The 16,371-nt window shown below is 43.4% G+C and overlaps 1 protein-coding gene across 2 annotated transcripts in view; it reads right to left on the minus strand.

The window, feature by feature from the left end:
• The window catches only part of ATRNL1 (attractin like 1), a 2,333,760-nt gene that overhangs the window by 869,641 nt on the left and 1,447,748 nt on the right, over positions 1–16,371 (minus strand). The window lies entirely within an intron of this gene.

The raw sequence follows: 16,371 nt of genomic DNA on the forward strand, positions 1-16,371 counted from the left end.
AGGGGACTTTAAAAAATACAGAAGAAATCCAGCAAGCTTCTCCTTGCATTTGCAGAATGAAGGAATGTATTCATGATATTAAGCTTTAAACCCAGGATCCCGAGACCCCTCATCTGAATAAACATGTGCCTCCCAGCAGCCTGTGTGCTCTGCGCACTAGAGCCGGAAGAGTCCACCAATCTAAATTCAAAGCAAAACACGGCGGAGAAATTGCTTTTCCATACAGACGCAGATATTGTTTGCTTGAGGAGAGGATGAAAATAATTCTTCCTTTAAAGATCCTATTCTAGGGAGGTTTATTTTCATTAACTGCTCAGCGTCAGTTCAGAAATGCTGTTTGACGGAATGAAACCTTCATTTAAGCCTCTAAACCCGGGCAGTTTTTTCTCTTACAATTACAGGTTAAAGCCAGCCCCAAAAAACGGAAATCAGAAGGAAAAATGTCCCTCTTTGCACGCTTCAGCCCAAAGTGACAGTTTGTTGAACTTTCTGAGAGATTGTACTGTGACGCATTTGCTTTTAAATAGCGCGTACTACCCGTGTCGTGGCGCTCAAGCCCTTTCTGTGGCTTACAAATAGGACAGCGCCTTTAGATGTGTCTATTTTCTGAGATTCAAAATCAGAACTCGTGTCATTTCATCAAAATCACAAGGGTAGTGGAGGTGCGGTCTGTTGGTTGAGCTCACAGGATATTATAGGCTATTACGTCACTTCACCTGCGAACTTAATGACACACTTGTTCAGCCTTTCACCGCAGGGACCATCATAGGAAGTCTAACTGTACTGCACAACTTTAAAATCTCCCATAGAAGGAGAGGTGCAAAGACTCTCGGGTGCGAGTCTTCAGAAAGAAAAGTGTTAGGGGGAGCTATGGGGAGGCCCAGCACCCTTCCGGCCCCTGAATGATGTCAGTGGCAATCCGTGGTCGAGGTGCATTTATGTGCGGTTCACTCAGAGAAAGCTTTACCCAGACAAGTGTGTGACTATTTTTTACAGCGCTTCATATGGCACTTCAGGTTCGGTTTCTGAGCGCTGGAACAAATCTACAATAGGACAGGTTTTTCAACACAGACAAAACAGAAGCACTGATCTTCAGGAACAACACCTCTCCGTGGAAAGACTCCTGGTGGCCTGCTGAACTAGGATCTCACCCACTCCCACTGACCACGCTCGGAACCTCGGCTTCATCCTGGACATCAAACTCACCATAAAATCCAGATCAACATAGTCTCTTCTGCCTGCGTCCTCACTCTTTGCATGCGCCGAAAGATTTTCAAATGGTTCTCCGTCAGCTCCAGATGTACCATCATTCAATCTCTCTTCACTAGCCACCTTGACTACGGCAACGCACTATGTAGGAATCACCACTCACCTCCTGAAGACCATACAGAACACAGCAGCAAGACTCATCGTTGACCTCCCCAAACGGACCCACATCACCCCACACCTCAAAAAGCTCCAATGGCACCACGTGCACAAGAGATGACAACTCAAGAAGCTGACCCACGCCTACAAAGCCCTTCACAATCAAGGACCAGCATACATCAACCACCGCCTGAGCTTCCACCAAGCCTCCAGACACCTGCCCTACGCCTCCCTCTCAGTCACTCAAACCCCCGCATCCGCCAAAGCAACAGTGGAAGACACTACTTTCACTTCGCCATAATGTCCTGGAACAGCCTCCCCCTCCACCTCTGGGCCTCACCCTCTCTTCGGGCTTACAGAATGGGACTCAAGACATGGTTGTTCAACTGATTCCATCCAAGCAGAATGGCTCTAAGTCTGTGAATACTCTCGTGGGTGAATAGCAGCGCTTTAGAAATCTGGTTTAATTGACTGATTGAGACTCCATGACTCGCACCGACTCCAAGTGCCCTTCGAAGAGTTTCACAATATGTACCCGCCACAATCTACATGCTCGGGAACCTGGGAGGCAAGAACACAATATATCCGCATTTTGAGTGTACAGTCAGGAGCAGTGAAGGAAACCTGTTCAAGAAAAGTTGATCTGGGTCTTATACGTGAGCGAACCGTGCTCATCAACTGGAATTCTGCGGTGTGGCAGACACCTAGCCGGGAACCAGTTACAGCGACTAATAGAGGACGTAAGATTCTGACCACCCATCATTATTCATCAACAGAAGGATCATACTGTCAATGCACTGGCGCAGGAAAAATAGTAAATCCTGCTTTATGGACAAATACTCATGTTCCCAAACAAGCAACCTGGCAAATGAAAAGAACTGTTTTATGTGTCAGAGAGAGTTGAAGGTAACAAACACGCCTTTGATCAACAACTGGAAGACTTGAGATTCATCGTGATCGGACATCATCCAGCACGCCATGGTGAAAGAGATGCCGGCCTTCATAGTAGGGTGCTGAGGAGGGCATAAGAGAGAAGAGGCAGGTCTCTGTTTGGGTGTTAATAGGGTGCAGTCTTTATAGTGTGGTTACATTTTAAAGATGATGGACTTATTTGATGAGCGACTATCAATTAAGAGTTATTAGAACATTGGAATGTTGGAAGCTCCATTGAAAACAATGGAGTGCTCCGGGCTTATAATGGCTGGTATAAGCCCGGAGCACCAACATTCCAATGTTTCTTTGTTCACAGCTCTGGCTGTGAACAAAGACTTCAGGGAGCCTGAGGGAATTTGAATCCCCTCGCGCTCCCTGGAGGCTTTGTTTTGTTAGAACATTCTGCCCTCTAGTGGCAGAATGTTCTAATAGCCTTATAGCCCTTTGTAGCAGGGCTATACCGGCTTTTAAAGTCTCTCTGCTTTGTTAAAGTCCCTCGCCTTCAGCTCGGGCCTTTAACGCTGCAGCGGGCCTTTAACAGCCGATATAGCCCGCTACGGCGGGCTATAAGGCTATAATATACTCCAGAATGTGCAGGAAGGGACACCTGATAGATGCTGATGTATAGATCCATAACACTTGCTTTACTACTCCAAGTTTCTCTCTGCATTCGAAGCACAAATAGGTGCAGCTCACACACACTGAGCTTAAGCAGCTGGTTCCACAGGTGTGGCTTATAGCATGATTTAATAGGTGTGATATTTGGAACAGTAGACATTCTAGGTTGGACAAACTGTGGTTTGGGTTGTGCTCTGCGAGTACAGAGCAGTACTTTCATCATCTACCACTCTCTCTGACTCAACAAGACTACTGCAATACAGAGGTGCCGCAAACAAGCCATCTCTCCCATGCCCTGGTCAGCACTGGCTTACAGAAGAATCCAAGCATCCCATTCGTCCAACCAGCAGAAGCCATGGTGAACCGGTACCCCTCAAATTTCAACACTTAGATTATATAACAGCCCTGGTATTCAAAAAGGTGTGGTCAGAAGGCGTTGAAGTTTGATGGAGCAGTACTCCAAGGATTGCTCATTCTCAATCCACACAGATTCTTTTTTCTGGGTTATGTTAGTATACTGCACAATCTCCGGGATCACACCAAGACAGCCATGGATTGATTAGAAAAAGGCTCCCAAAAGGTTAGCGCAGTCCATTTTCTATAAGCATGGGGCTACCATTTCAATGAAAGATTTTGTGCAGACTGCTGAGCTTGCCTCTGTTTATGGGGTCGTGGGTCAGCAAGGTATGTGACACCGGATCAATTTTCAGCCTAAGCTACCTTCCAAGAAAGCATTTTGACACAAGAAAGCAACAGAGCTTTAATGAGGCCCCAGTAGGAGCTTAGTCACGGAGCGCATGTCAGTGCGTGCAGCGGTGCCGGGTCACTACAGGCGCTAAATACACCGACTCCTTGACACACTTCAATCAAGATTTAAGCTTCTCTGCAGATCTGACATTTTTGGCCTTGCACTTATTCTCAAATCCCCCTCTCGTGAGAGGTGGGGGAGTGGAAAAGTACAACAGCGATGCCCCCCCTTATAATGATAAGCACCCAATAGAGTCTCAGCCTGTCCATCAAGCGTTGTTTGACCCTTAACTCAAACTTAAAGCTCAGTAACAGATGCTAAATTAAGAAATCTTCAAGAACCGTATGCAGGTCAAAAACAGAATGATCCACTCATGGAGATCTTTGGTTAGGGAAAACCACATTAAATTAAAAAGCTGCTATCAATCTGAAGTCTGTGCAAGAAACTGAGCAGGAAGAGGAAGCTTCTGCCAATCAAACTCTAGGAGATAACAAGCATTGGCAAAGACAATAGGTATCCTCGATGCAAGCGCTATTGGCATTGTCCATGTGTTTTAGCAATGTTGCACACCAACGTGGTTGCTGTACAGCATGGCTAAAAGTTTGTGGCATTGAGGAGAGTGGCGTGGAGTAGCATATAGTGGCATAAGGTTGCAAAGTATCATAGAGTGGAGTGTCGCAGCATCGTAGAATGCTGTGGCGCAAAATAGAGTAATGCAGAATAGACAATATATTGGAGTAGGGTGCAGTGGCGTATTGTGCAGCAACATATAGTGCAGTGGCGTAAAGTATAGTACAGTTGCTTAGAGTGCAGTGCATAAAGTAGAATGCAGTGGCATTAAGTGCAATGGCTTTGAGTTGAGTGCAGTGGTGCAGAGTGCAGTGGTGCAGAGTAGAAAGCAGTGGAATAGAGTGCAGAGTAGAGTGCAGTGACATTGAGTAGAGTGCCATAGAGTACAACTGTGCAGAGTAGAACACAGTGGCGTAGAGTGAGGTGTGGAGGCAGTTCCATAGACTGGAGAGGTGCAGCGGTGCAGAATGCAGGGGCGCAGAGTAGAATAGAGTGGTAAGGAATACAATGGTGTAGAGTGGTGCAGATTGCAGTGGTGTAAATTGTTGCAGAGTTCCGTATAGTGGCACAGAGTGAAGTATAGATGGGCGTAGAGTGCACTGTCTCAGAGTACAGTGAAGTGGTGTAAAGTGCATTGTTTCAGAGTAGAGTGAAGTGGCGTAGAATGGTGCTGAGTAGAGTACAGTGATGCAGAGTAAAGTGGCGTAGGGTGAAATGGTGCAGAGTAGTGCAGTGGTATGGAGTGGTACACAGTGGAGTGGAGTGGCATAAAGTGGAGTATGCATCGTATGATTGAGCACTGTCATTACAGACAAACATCTTCAACTAAAATGCCTTTCACATTTGCACAGACATACAGTTATACTGCTAAAAGTATACAGCACACAAACGATAATGTGTGGAAATGCCATCGCCTAGTGTATTGATTTGTTTGGAACATATTATATTTGTTTCCACTAAACGTCAGAATTACAAAAAATGTGCTTTATTTCTGCTTTCCTAATTATGATATATTCTAAAATGTCTGCACACTTCATTCCAGACGTTTAAACTTTGTTGTTTACTAGAAAAAAAAGTTGTTTGGACAAAATATTGAGTTGGACTTATCGGATGCAGAAATATCGGTGAAAAAATATTGTGATCAACAATGTCTTGATGCACAAATATCGTTGTCAAGAATACACATTTTTTAGGTAAATAATATCGTTTCCAAGATTATCGTTGTAAATTTCGTTTTCAATAATATCGTTGTAAAAAATATCATATCTTAAATTATCTTTATGTGTGTTAGTTTATACATTGATTTTTTGGGATGGTATTGTTTGTATAATTGTTAATAATTTTAATTTGTAATGTTAAGTGATTTCTCATTTTTATTTGATTATAATAGTAATTTATATTGTTGTATTGGGTTGCTAGATTTGTAGGGGTGTAGGGTGGGAAGTTATTTAAGGATAATTGATAAATTATTTAATTGATTATGTAAATTGTGTAATAATTACATTTTTTGAGTTGTTAGGTGCGGTTGCTGGGTTTGCAGGGTATAGGGCGGGAAGTTAAGTAATAATTAAATAACAATGTATTAATAATTATTTACTTGTTTAATAACGATGCAAATTTTGTAATAATTAAAAAATTTAAGTTTGTTAGGTGCAGGTTCGTGGATTTGTAAGGAAGTTAATTATTTATTTAAAAACGAATAAGGAATTATTAATAAATAAATACTTAAAAAAATTAAATGTATATATTATGTGTACTTTATTGTGGTTAATTAGTAAAGTTTCTATTAGGAGTTTTGTTTTCTATTTTTATTGAATTAATAGAGTTATGTTTCATATACTGTATATGTTTGGAGTGAATTACTTTCCCTACTGTTGCATAGACTGGAATGGCAAAAGTAAATTTTACCCTTCCAAAGCAGTGGCGGCTGGTAGGGGAGGAGGCTTGAAAAATAAAAAATAAAACACTTACCTCTTCCGCAGTCTCGCCTTGTCGTCTCTCCGCTTCTCTTCCTGACTCCGAGTCCAGAAGAAACAAGAAGCACACAGGCTCCCTTAGCAGCATTGTGATTGGTCTGAGCACCGAGGTTCGGCGTTCAGACGGGACAGGGAGCCTGTGCATGTTCTCAACCCAGGCTGTGTATTTCAGCCTGGTGGAGAACATGCAAAGTGTGCATGACTCTTGGGCTGGCCGGCCAAACCGCCATGTGCACTTAAGTGCATAAACCACTCCTCCTCCCTGTGCACCATCCCCGCCGCGCCCTAACCCAGCCCGCAGCAATGAAAAATAAAATGATAATGTTATCTTTTTTTTTTTTCCTATTACAGTGGAGCGACACGGCTCTGCCTCAGCAGAGGAGCCGCCTCTCCTCCAAAGCTTTCATCACTGTTGCATAGACTGGAGAGGGAAGAGTAAATGTTACCCCTCTAGAGTCCAGCGTTTTTCTTACTGTTGCACAGACTGGAGTGGGAATAGCAAATTTTACCACTCCGAATTCCAATGGTCTCCCTACTGTTGCAGAGACCCAGGTAGGAATAGTACATTTTACCTCTCCGGAGTCCATCGCTTCCCCTACTGTTGCATAAACTGGAGTTGGAATAGTAAATGTTACTCTTCTGGAGTCCAAAGCTTTCCGCTACGGTTGGACAGACTTGAATGGGAATAATAAATGTTACCTCCTCGAAGTCCATCGCTTTACCTAGTGTTGCACAGAATTTAGTAGGAATAGTGCATTTTACCCTTCCAAACTCCAATGCTCTCTCTACTGTTGCACAATCTAGAGTGGGCCTAGTAAATGTTACCCATCTGGAGTCCAGCGTTTTTCATACTGTTGTAGAGACTGGAGTGAGAATAGTAAATGTTGCCTCTCCAAAGTCCAAGGCTTTCTCTACTGTTGCCCAGACCGGAGTGGGAATAGTTATTGTTACCCCTCCGAACTCCAATGCTTTCCTTACTGTTGCACAGACCGGAGTGGGAATAGTAAATAATTCTCCTCTGGAGTCCAACGCTTTCCCTGCTGTTACCGAGGCTGAACGGGAATAGTAAAGTTGATCCCCCTAAAGCCCAACGCTTTCCCTACTGTTGCACAGACTGGAGTGTGAACAGTAAATGTAACCCCTCCAAAATCCAACGCATTCCCTACTGTTGCACAGACTGGAGTGGGAATAGTAAATTGTACACCTCCGAAGTCCACCACTTTTCCTACTGTTACACAGACCGGTGTAGGAATAGAACATTTTACCCTCCAAAGTCCAATGCTTTCCCAACTGTTCAACAGACTGGATTGGGAATAGTACATTTAACTTCCCAGAAAGATATGCTTTCCCCACTGTTTCATAAACTGGAGTGGGAATAGTATATTTATGTTTCCCAGAGACATTAATACTTTTGTTAATAGTATATATTACATTCAGAACGGAGATCCACTTGCGCACTCAGACCGTCAAATCAGCAGTGTTCCACAAGAGTTTTGACAACAAAAAAGGGGGTTTATTCAAGTCCTAAACCTGCTGTGACGCATTTCGCCCTCAAAAGGGCTTGTTCACACAGCGATCTTACAAGTTACAAGGCATAACATACTCTCTCTAGTATGGCCGTAAACATAGTGAAAGGACTCACACGTCTATCTATGCTCAATAACGGTGACATTGGATGCCATATTATCCTTGTACAGTGCTAGTGATATCGAAATCAAATCATTACATAATCACATTGTTACCGTTTAATTCATGATCACGGATCGTTACATTTTGGCATTGTTCATTCAGTGTGTATTACCATCCACAAACCCTATTTTTTCGTGTTTTTACATCGTTATTTGTACCGCGTGTCATCAATAGTAGTAATGCTTGATAATACTTATAGTGACAAATCTGTCCTCAATCTTGGATGATCATAATGTATGTATGCACAAATGGGTTAAAGTATCATGGAGCTAGCGTGTTGTTCTTGCCCTACGGTGTTTCTCGCAATGCATTCTGGTGTTCGTGGTTTGACATGCCGTTCGGTATGTAATCGTACACAGGGGGTGAACAAGAACAAACATAGCAACTCAGAAGTATCTTTCGTAATGTAATACAAAGTGACTGGACTTTTTTTTTGGTGTGTTCCGTTTATTCCCTCTACAGATGTTTATGGCCATACTAGAGAGAGTATGTAATGCCTTGTAACATCGCTGTGTGAACAAGCCCTTTTGAGGGCGAAACGCGTCACGGCGGGTTTATGACTTGAATAAACCCCCTTTTTTGTTGTCAAAACTCTTGTGGAACCCTGCTGATTTGACGGTCTGAGTGGAACTCCGTTCTGAATGTAATATTGAATTATCGGTTTTCTCCGCCGGCATCGCGCCACCCCTTGATGGGCCACGAACTCCAGAAGGAGTACCTTGGAATATATGTTTCTATGTTTCATTTTAGATTTTTTATATATAGATATTTACTTATTTGTTTTATACTTCAAGCAAGTGTATTTTTTGTATTTTATAGTTTTTTTTATATTTAATATAAGTGAGTTAATGTTTTGAAGTTGATCTGTGTGTATATATGTGTGTGTGTATAAAAACATACACACATGTATATGTGTGTGCTTATATAAGTATATGTTTATGTATAGTATTAATTATTATTAAATTTATGTAATGTACATACTATTATTGTTATAATTTGCAATAATTAAAACTTACTATTTTAAAGTATATATATACACACAGCTATATATTAAAAACTTTATTTTTGTATGTATTTAAACTATATTAGTGTAAAATAATATTTTTTTCGATGGTTTTGTACTTCTATATTTTTGTCTCAATATTGTCAAAGGTCCGGAAAAAAAGCCTTTCACGGCAAAATTGTCAAATAAATCCTCCCACTGTGAAGTAAGGAGAAAAAAGTAAACACCAAGCTCACTTAGAGGACAGAGCCTGACATTTCACTGCTCTCTTTGAATGCACAGCAATGTTACAAGATAACAAGATTTAAAAAGGCCTGGTTACAGAAATGGAGCACGCGGAAGAATACATAAATAAGGAATGCTCTTTACGAGGGACAAACTCAAGCTGGACAGCCTAAATGAAATAAAGGCAGCAAAAAGAAACCAAGAAAATGTGAGTTACAAAGCTCAAAGGTAAGCAATGGGCGGAATGCATTCTCAGGGAAGCTTTCCGAATGTCCTCAAGATGTCTTAAGCAAACCAGACAGCTGCGCTGACGGGTAGGCTTCGACTTAAAAACACAGTGTAACCATTTAGTTTGTATTGTGTGCTCAGCAGTACCCCCGAGATATCTACTGTTTTAATTTCATTGTATTACAGTTTCACAAAGGCTCTTCAGACTTTCCTTGGTTAAAAAGATGTAGTGCACAAGTAGTACAGTAGTGGAGGAAACGGAGGATATAGGGCCCACAGCTGAGATCTGTGAGAGAACTAAAGCTCACAGATACCAATCACAGCAGGGATTATTATATTATAATTATGTTATAATACATTCGTAAGTACCACTTTTCATCCTTTCATGGGTGTCATACAGGATTCCTTAACAAGAAATACAAGCCAGTATATTTTACATCACATCAGCGACTATGTCTGGCATTTGTGAACATTGCTAAGCTTTCTAAGAAAGGAAATCTTATATAAATTGTATTGTTAACTGGTTAGGATAAAAATTGAAAATATTGGCAGAGGAACATTAAGCTTTCCAACACTTCATTGTTTCCCTATTGTTGATTTAGAAACACCTGCAATGGCTGTTTTCATGTTGATATGTTGTTGAAACTATGTAACTCCCACTGTCATCGGATGTCACATTCGTACTGCTGAAATGCGATTAAAAATATTTTTTTAAAAGCTTCCCAACACTGAGAGGATTTAGAGAGCCACTGAGCCATGGTGACTCGAGAGAGAGTTGGCGAAACCTGTGTGTACCTGTACTGTGGCACTACATTCCCAGTCTCTCTTGGCATTTACCTACAAAAATCACGAGTTACGAGGCAAGTTTTTAGTGTACAACCGTGGACAGTCCTCTCTGTGAGGAGTGGCTTTTTGACAAGGCAGAAGCTTTGGATTTTATCCAGAATTCAGAGCTGATTTAACACTTCACAACCCACCCGTGGCCCAGGCTGCTGAGTACTGTGTGATCCAATGCTGGTGATTGACTCCTGCACAGTAGTTCATGTGATCTTGTCTCTCCATTACACACTGGGTGCGACTCGCCTGACCAAGTCCTCCGTTGCACGTCTCAAGGGGTACTACATTCAGGGATGAAACATAGGCCGCTGGGGCCCCTCAGGTAAAGGGGGGGCCATCAGGCCGCGGCCATTGCAGGTAAGAGCGGTGAGGCAGGGTGGGGAATTTCGACAGACATTGAGGGCAAATGTATTATTTGTTTAATTTTCCCTTGTGGTCGTCTGTCGAATCCCCACGCCCAACCCGGCCCCACTGCCCCACCGCTCTTACCTGCACGGGCTGCTGCTAGGCCACTGCCCTCTGCTCCGTCTAGGGCCACTGAAGTTTTGTGAGATAGCCTTCCTCTATCAATTTTAAGGGCCCTCAACAAATTTTGCTCGGGTTGTCCATCTTTAAGTTTTGCACCGTTGGCTCCATGCTATTGCCCTGGGTTTGGTGGACTTCAGAAAATATGACCATGTTACTAGTGCTTGGAGAGCTTTCACTGGCCCCCTCTTGTTTTAACTCTTCGCTATAAGGTCACTTGCCTGTCCTCTAAGGCTAATTAATAATTTAGAAAAAGCAAAAAAATGGGCAATATCTGGAGGTTCCCGTCAGCCCAAAGTCTTCCTTTCCTTAAGCCAGAAACGCTTTCAAGAAAGTTAAAACGCGCAATCCCTCTTCTCCGGCCGCGCTGCACACCGGTGGGGTTGTCCATTTGCTGCCTTGTGCCCGGAGCCCCTCCTAGCATTTCATAGTATTCCGAACCCCTGCTTTTCGACCTTCCTTTTCACCCTAATGGGTTAAGACCAGCTGCTTTTTCGCTCTTTAGGGCAGGCATTTTTATTGATATTGTTCTGATTCTCAATGTGCTCTTAAGTGCTTTTGTTAGGTCTCTGGATGCTAAAAGATGTGTTTTCTTTGTTGTGTCCATGAAAGATATGTTTTTTAAAGTACAGAGCTTCCATGTCAGCTGGTTTTCTTGGCAGCTCATAAGAGAGATGAATAAAATAAAAATACCAGCAGACTGATTCAACACAGGCGCCCATGCTCTGGCATCGCTCAGCACTGAAACTGGCCGCAATTGTCAACATGCTGCCCGGTGTTTTGTAAATCACAGTAATGCACTGCATCACAGTTTCCGTGTTGCATTCCACTTACAATTAGTAGGCACGTCAAAAGATTTTGATTCTATTTGGGTAAAAATCTTATTGCGAGAGTAAAAAAAATCCACCTTGAACAGACAGAAAGGGAGCCGCTGTTTATGTCAAAGGGATTCTGCACTATTTTTTTGTGGGAAATAGTTAGTTAGTTGTGGAGAAGTGTGGAGAAGTGTGGCTCACTGGTTAGAGTAGGCAGACCTGGAAGCAGAGGTCAGCCAGGGACCAGGGTTCAATTCCCGGCTCGGCTGCGTCTTGAGTCCATAAATTGTCCATGGACTCGATAATTCTCGCTCCAGTGCATACTCGATTCATGGGTTCACACTCTGCGACTCTGGGCAATAGCTTGCTTAATCTCCACAATGGCCCCTCACGGCGGGATGCCTGGCTTTCACCTTGTGGATGCCCTGCTGGGTTATCTCACAGGGGAATACCAGGACGGGTTTCCTAAGCAAGCGCTTAGAGACCGGTTGGTGATTTGCGCTATATAAATATCTGTACATTTACATTTACCAGCATCCAAAATATGAACGCAAGGGCGCATTTCAAAATAAAAAAATAATAATCAAAGAGGCGCAGCATGCTGGATTCGCATGTCACATAATTTTGCGTCAGATTTTGGAAATTTGGCATAATTCCGCAAAGGAAACTAGGCAAATTTTCTACATGCCTAATTACTACATCCTTTAAACGTTAGTGTTCTAGGGCGTCATGGTTACCCATAAGCCCGATATATCTTCAGGGGGGCCACTTGGGAGAATCATCCTCTAACAGTGTGTGTGTGTGTTTTTTTTTTACCTAGTAGTGGTTTCACTGGGTAGGTATACTTAGGATCGTGTTTCCATAGGAAATTACGTTTTTCTGTTGCTAATAACATTGGTGCTGTTTGATGAATCTCCACGAAACTTTCCGAGAAGTGCTACCTTTTGACTTGTTTACGCATGTAAAGTTTTGGGGTGATTTGTCATGCAGGGGCCGAGAAAAAAGGGTGTCTAATAACACGTTTTTTCCATAAGAACTTTAGACACAGCTACAGTCTAAACTGCTGAGCAGATTTACACCAAATTTGCCATAAAGCTATATCTTGGTCCAGAAAGGCTGCTTTTGTGATTTGGTGTACAACTGTTCACTAGTTTTCCACCAATTAATGCAAACAAAATGGTATATTTAGGGACGTGAAGGCTCAGCGGATTCCGACAGACCTCCTGCTGAGATTTGATTGGCCGCTACCACATTAACAAGGAAGTTGTGACAGCTATCTTAGGACTCTGGACTCAGTCCTGTGTCCTAAAACAAGTAAAAAGAAACAACAAAAGAAATAAGGGGAAGGGTACGGATAACCTGACCCCTTAAGGCCTGGTGGTGGGATCCAAGAGGGATCCCGCCTGGGGGCAAAAAGGCTTTCTTTAAAAAATGTTGCCACAAATTCATGGAGGATCTGCTGCAAAATATGCTTTTACAAAAAAAGCCCGCACCGGTGTGAGCAGGAAAACCTGCGTTTGCTCCCGCATGGCAGGAGCATTTTCAAAATTCTCTTCACGTGGGAGCAAACACAAAGTCCGCTCCCAGCCGGTGGGAGCTCTGAAAATGCTCCTGCCGGCTGACAGCTGACTTTTGATCGGTCAGATCAAAATATTGCTCCCGATCGGAGGGAGCAGCATTAATAGCTGCTTTCTGCAGACAGGAGCAATGCCAGCTCCTGCTGAGGGTGTCTAATTAGGTCCAAAGAGGGGGTCACGCAGCCACCGCTCCACTTTAAAATATATGTGGCCCTGTGGAATGGGGTCGCCAGGGTCATAATATGTTTGGAAGGCCATGTGGCTCCCCCACCCCTTTAAAATAAATAATGGGATGGGGTCCCCAGGGCCTAATGAGGCTCAGGGAGGGTGGCCACGCAGCCCCCCTCCTATTTAAAATATATATCATGCTGGGGATGGGGTCTCCAGGGTCATAATAGGTTTTTGGAGGGGGCCGCTCGGTCCCTCTCCCCTTTGGAAAAAAAAGCCCTGGGGGATGTAGTCCCTAGGGCCTAATAGGCGGGGGGCATTCGGCCCTCCTCCCCTTTAAAATAAATAAAGCCCTGAGAGATGGGGTTTCCAGGGTCTAATGAGGTTCGTGGAGGGCGCACATGGTCCCCCTCCCTGTTAAAATATATATGGGCCTGGGGCATGGGGTCCCCAGGGCCATATTAGGTATGGGGAGGGGGGCACGTGGCCCCCCTCCCCTTAAAACAAAAAGGTCCTAGGGGATGGGGTCCAACCATAGCACCGTGCAGGATCAAATGTTGTGTGCATTTGGCTGCCTTTGGGGTGGTTGGCCACAAAGCCTGACCAAAGGCCAAGCCTTGTGGCCAACCCCACATTGCCGAAGGCCGTGCGCAGCGTGGGGTTGGCTGCCTTTACTACAAGGCAGTACGTGCCCACTAGAGGGCCATTAAGTGAATAAATATGCCGGAAGTGCTAAACAAAGCGAGTCCGTGTTGCCATTTGTAATTACAGCCCAGGAAGAAGAGGCGGTATGCCTTGAAACGCGTCGGCAACTAATTATCACCAGAAGTGGGGGCGAGTTGGAGAAAAGTAACGTCGGAGAGTGGGCAAGCTGTCGTGTGCCCTCTAAAAGCTCTCTGGCATTTGTTGGTGTATGTATATAATGGATTTTTTTTGTCTGCTTTTAATTTTGGCGCGGTTAGAGGAATCTTCACGAATATATGTATATACAGCAAGTGAGAACAGAAATAAATAAACTACGGAAGTAACTACAGAGATAATTGTTCAATGTTGTTCATGCTGGACTGCTCTATCAATGTGAGGTTTGGATTCGTTTATAAAATTGGGATTTAATAATCTCTGAGGTCAGGATTCCACCCCAAAAATAAGCTCTCTCAAATTAACAAACATGTGGTCGCATATGCAAAATAGGCGTGCGTATTCACAATGGAGTGTAAAAAATTACACAGCCTAGAAGATTCCTGCCTTCCTAGCCATGTGTGGTCACAGCACTCCTGGTGTGTCTGTGGGAGACCCGGCAGGACCCCCTTCCCACGCACCCCATTCGAGTCTTGGATTCATAGTCAAAGAGTTTAAGCTGGAGATGATGGAAACCAAACTCCCGGCATGCCGCCTGTGTCCAGCTGGGACTGGTATTTCTACAGTCTCGGGATTTATAAAATATCTTTCGATAGCACAGAGGGGTGGGAAGAGGAATATTTATGTCTCTCTGTAGACCCCTGCGGAGCGCCCTTTTGTAGAAACAGAAATAATTTTCATTTTCAAAAGAGAGAGAAAAAGAACAAGGCAAACAGTTTGAACACTGCGAAAAGACGCAATTGCTGGCGCTCCAGGGCTTTGATAGCATGAAGAATACATAGGCAGAACCACCGGCGGGGCGTCACAGAGCAAAAGATATGCCTCTGAAGGAGGCACAGACTGCTTCTGGTTTATATATTTTGGCAGAGGTGCGCAGAATATTCCCATACTGGTTGGATCTGAGCTTCCGGTCCTGTACGTCTAACGCAGCACACCCCTGAATAAAGGACGCTATGATGTAGCGGAAGGTGTCAACAGTGCGGTGGCCAAGCAACAAAAAAAAAAAAAGTTCAACCGAGCGATGATACCTTGTACTTAATCACCACAAGTAATATGAAGATAAAGAGGAGTTGGCCTAACGGCTAGGGCGCTCGACCTCGGACCTGGGGAACTGGGTTCGAGTCTCGGTAATGACGCTGAACATCCTGTGATTCTGGGCAAATCACTTAATCTCCCCGTGCCTACCAAAGAATGAATGTGTGTCCTAATGTAACGTAACTGGTGCTATGTAAAGCGCTCTGATACCTGATTGGATTCGGGTCAAGTTTGAGCTATATAAAACTCTGAAGAAGAAGAAGAAGAAGAAGAAGAAGAAGAAGAAGAAGAAGTAAATATAGCTCTTCTGCCTGAAGAAGGGCTGTTTTTGGGCCAACATCTCAGAATCAAGTGTGCAAACCAGATCATTACTTTCAGAGAAATCAAAACGCACATGAATAAATGTTTAGAGTTAATACATGGACTACAGTCATAGTTCACAAGTATTCTCTATATCAGGGTAGGTTGGTAAAGTGGCTTTTGTACTGATAAGGACTAAAAAAAATAGAAATATTCCATCAAAGCAGCGCGTAAGTCCGTTTTCTATATCCAGTGGGAAGGGTGTTATATGGTGCTCAATGCTATAGATCAGCCGGATTCATTGAGATCCTGGTTTTGCAGACTAAGTCAGCTGGAGCAACGGGAGATATGCAATCAAGTGGGGAGGCCAGGATTCGAACAAAGTTCTCCTTTCTTGGTTCCACACAATCCCCAGCGAATGCACAAGCTCACATTTTGCAAGGGGTTCAAGCTAACCTTTAAGATGTATTCATTGATGACTACTGGCACAGTGTCTTCCTCAAATCACCTTCAATGTGATTTCTCCGCTCACCCTATCTTATTAGAACTTAACATGTCCACTTAAACAGAGAATTTTCGCAGATAACAGAATTGATGATCAAGGGTTCTGAGATTTGCATGACATCAGGTCAGAGAAAATGAGAAACGATGCAAATCAATTATAAGTGCATGGAAAAAAGTACGACCAAAGAAACTGATCTCAATGTCCTTTAAAACCCAGCTTGAGCATGTAATTCCAGTTTTCTGCCACACTCTGGTTACTTCATTATGAAGACACCTGGAGGCTTGAGGTGCCATTTGTTGGTCATGGACCTAAATACAGCATTATGAATTTTCTGTTAGTGCTCCATGGTAATGGTGATTCCATACACACAAAACTTAGTTTGTGCCTGATGAAGAG

This window comes from Triturus cristatus, chromosome 1_2 (genome assembly GCF_964204655.1).
Source record: "Triturus cristatus chromosome 1_2, aTriCri1.1, whole genome shotgun sequence".
Lineage (NCBI taxonomy): Eukaryota > Metazoa > Chordata > Amphibia > Caudata > Salamandridae > Triturus > Triturus cristatus.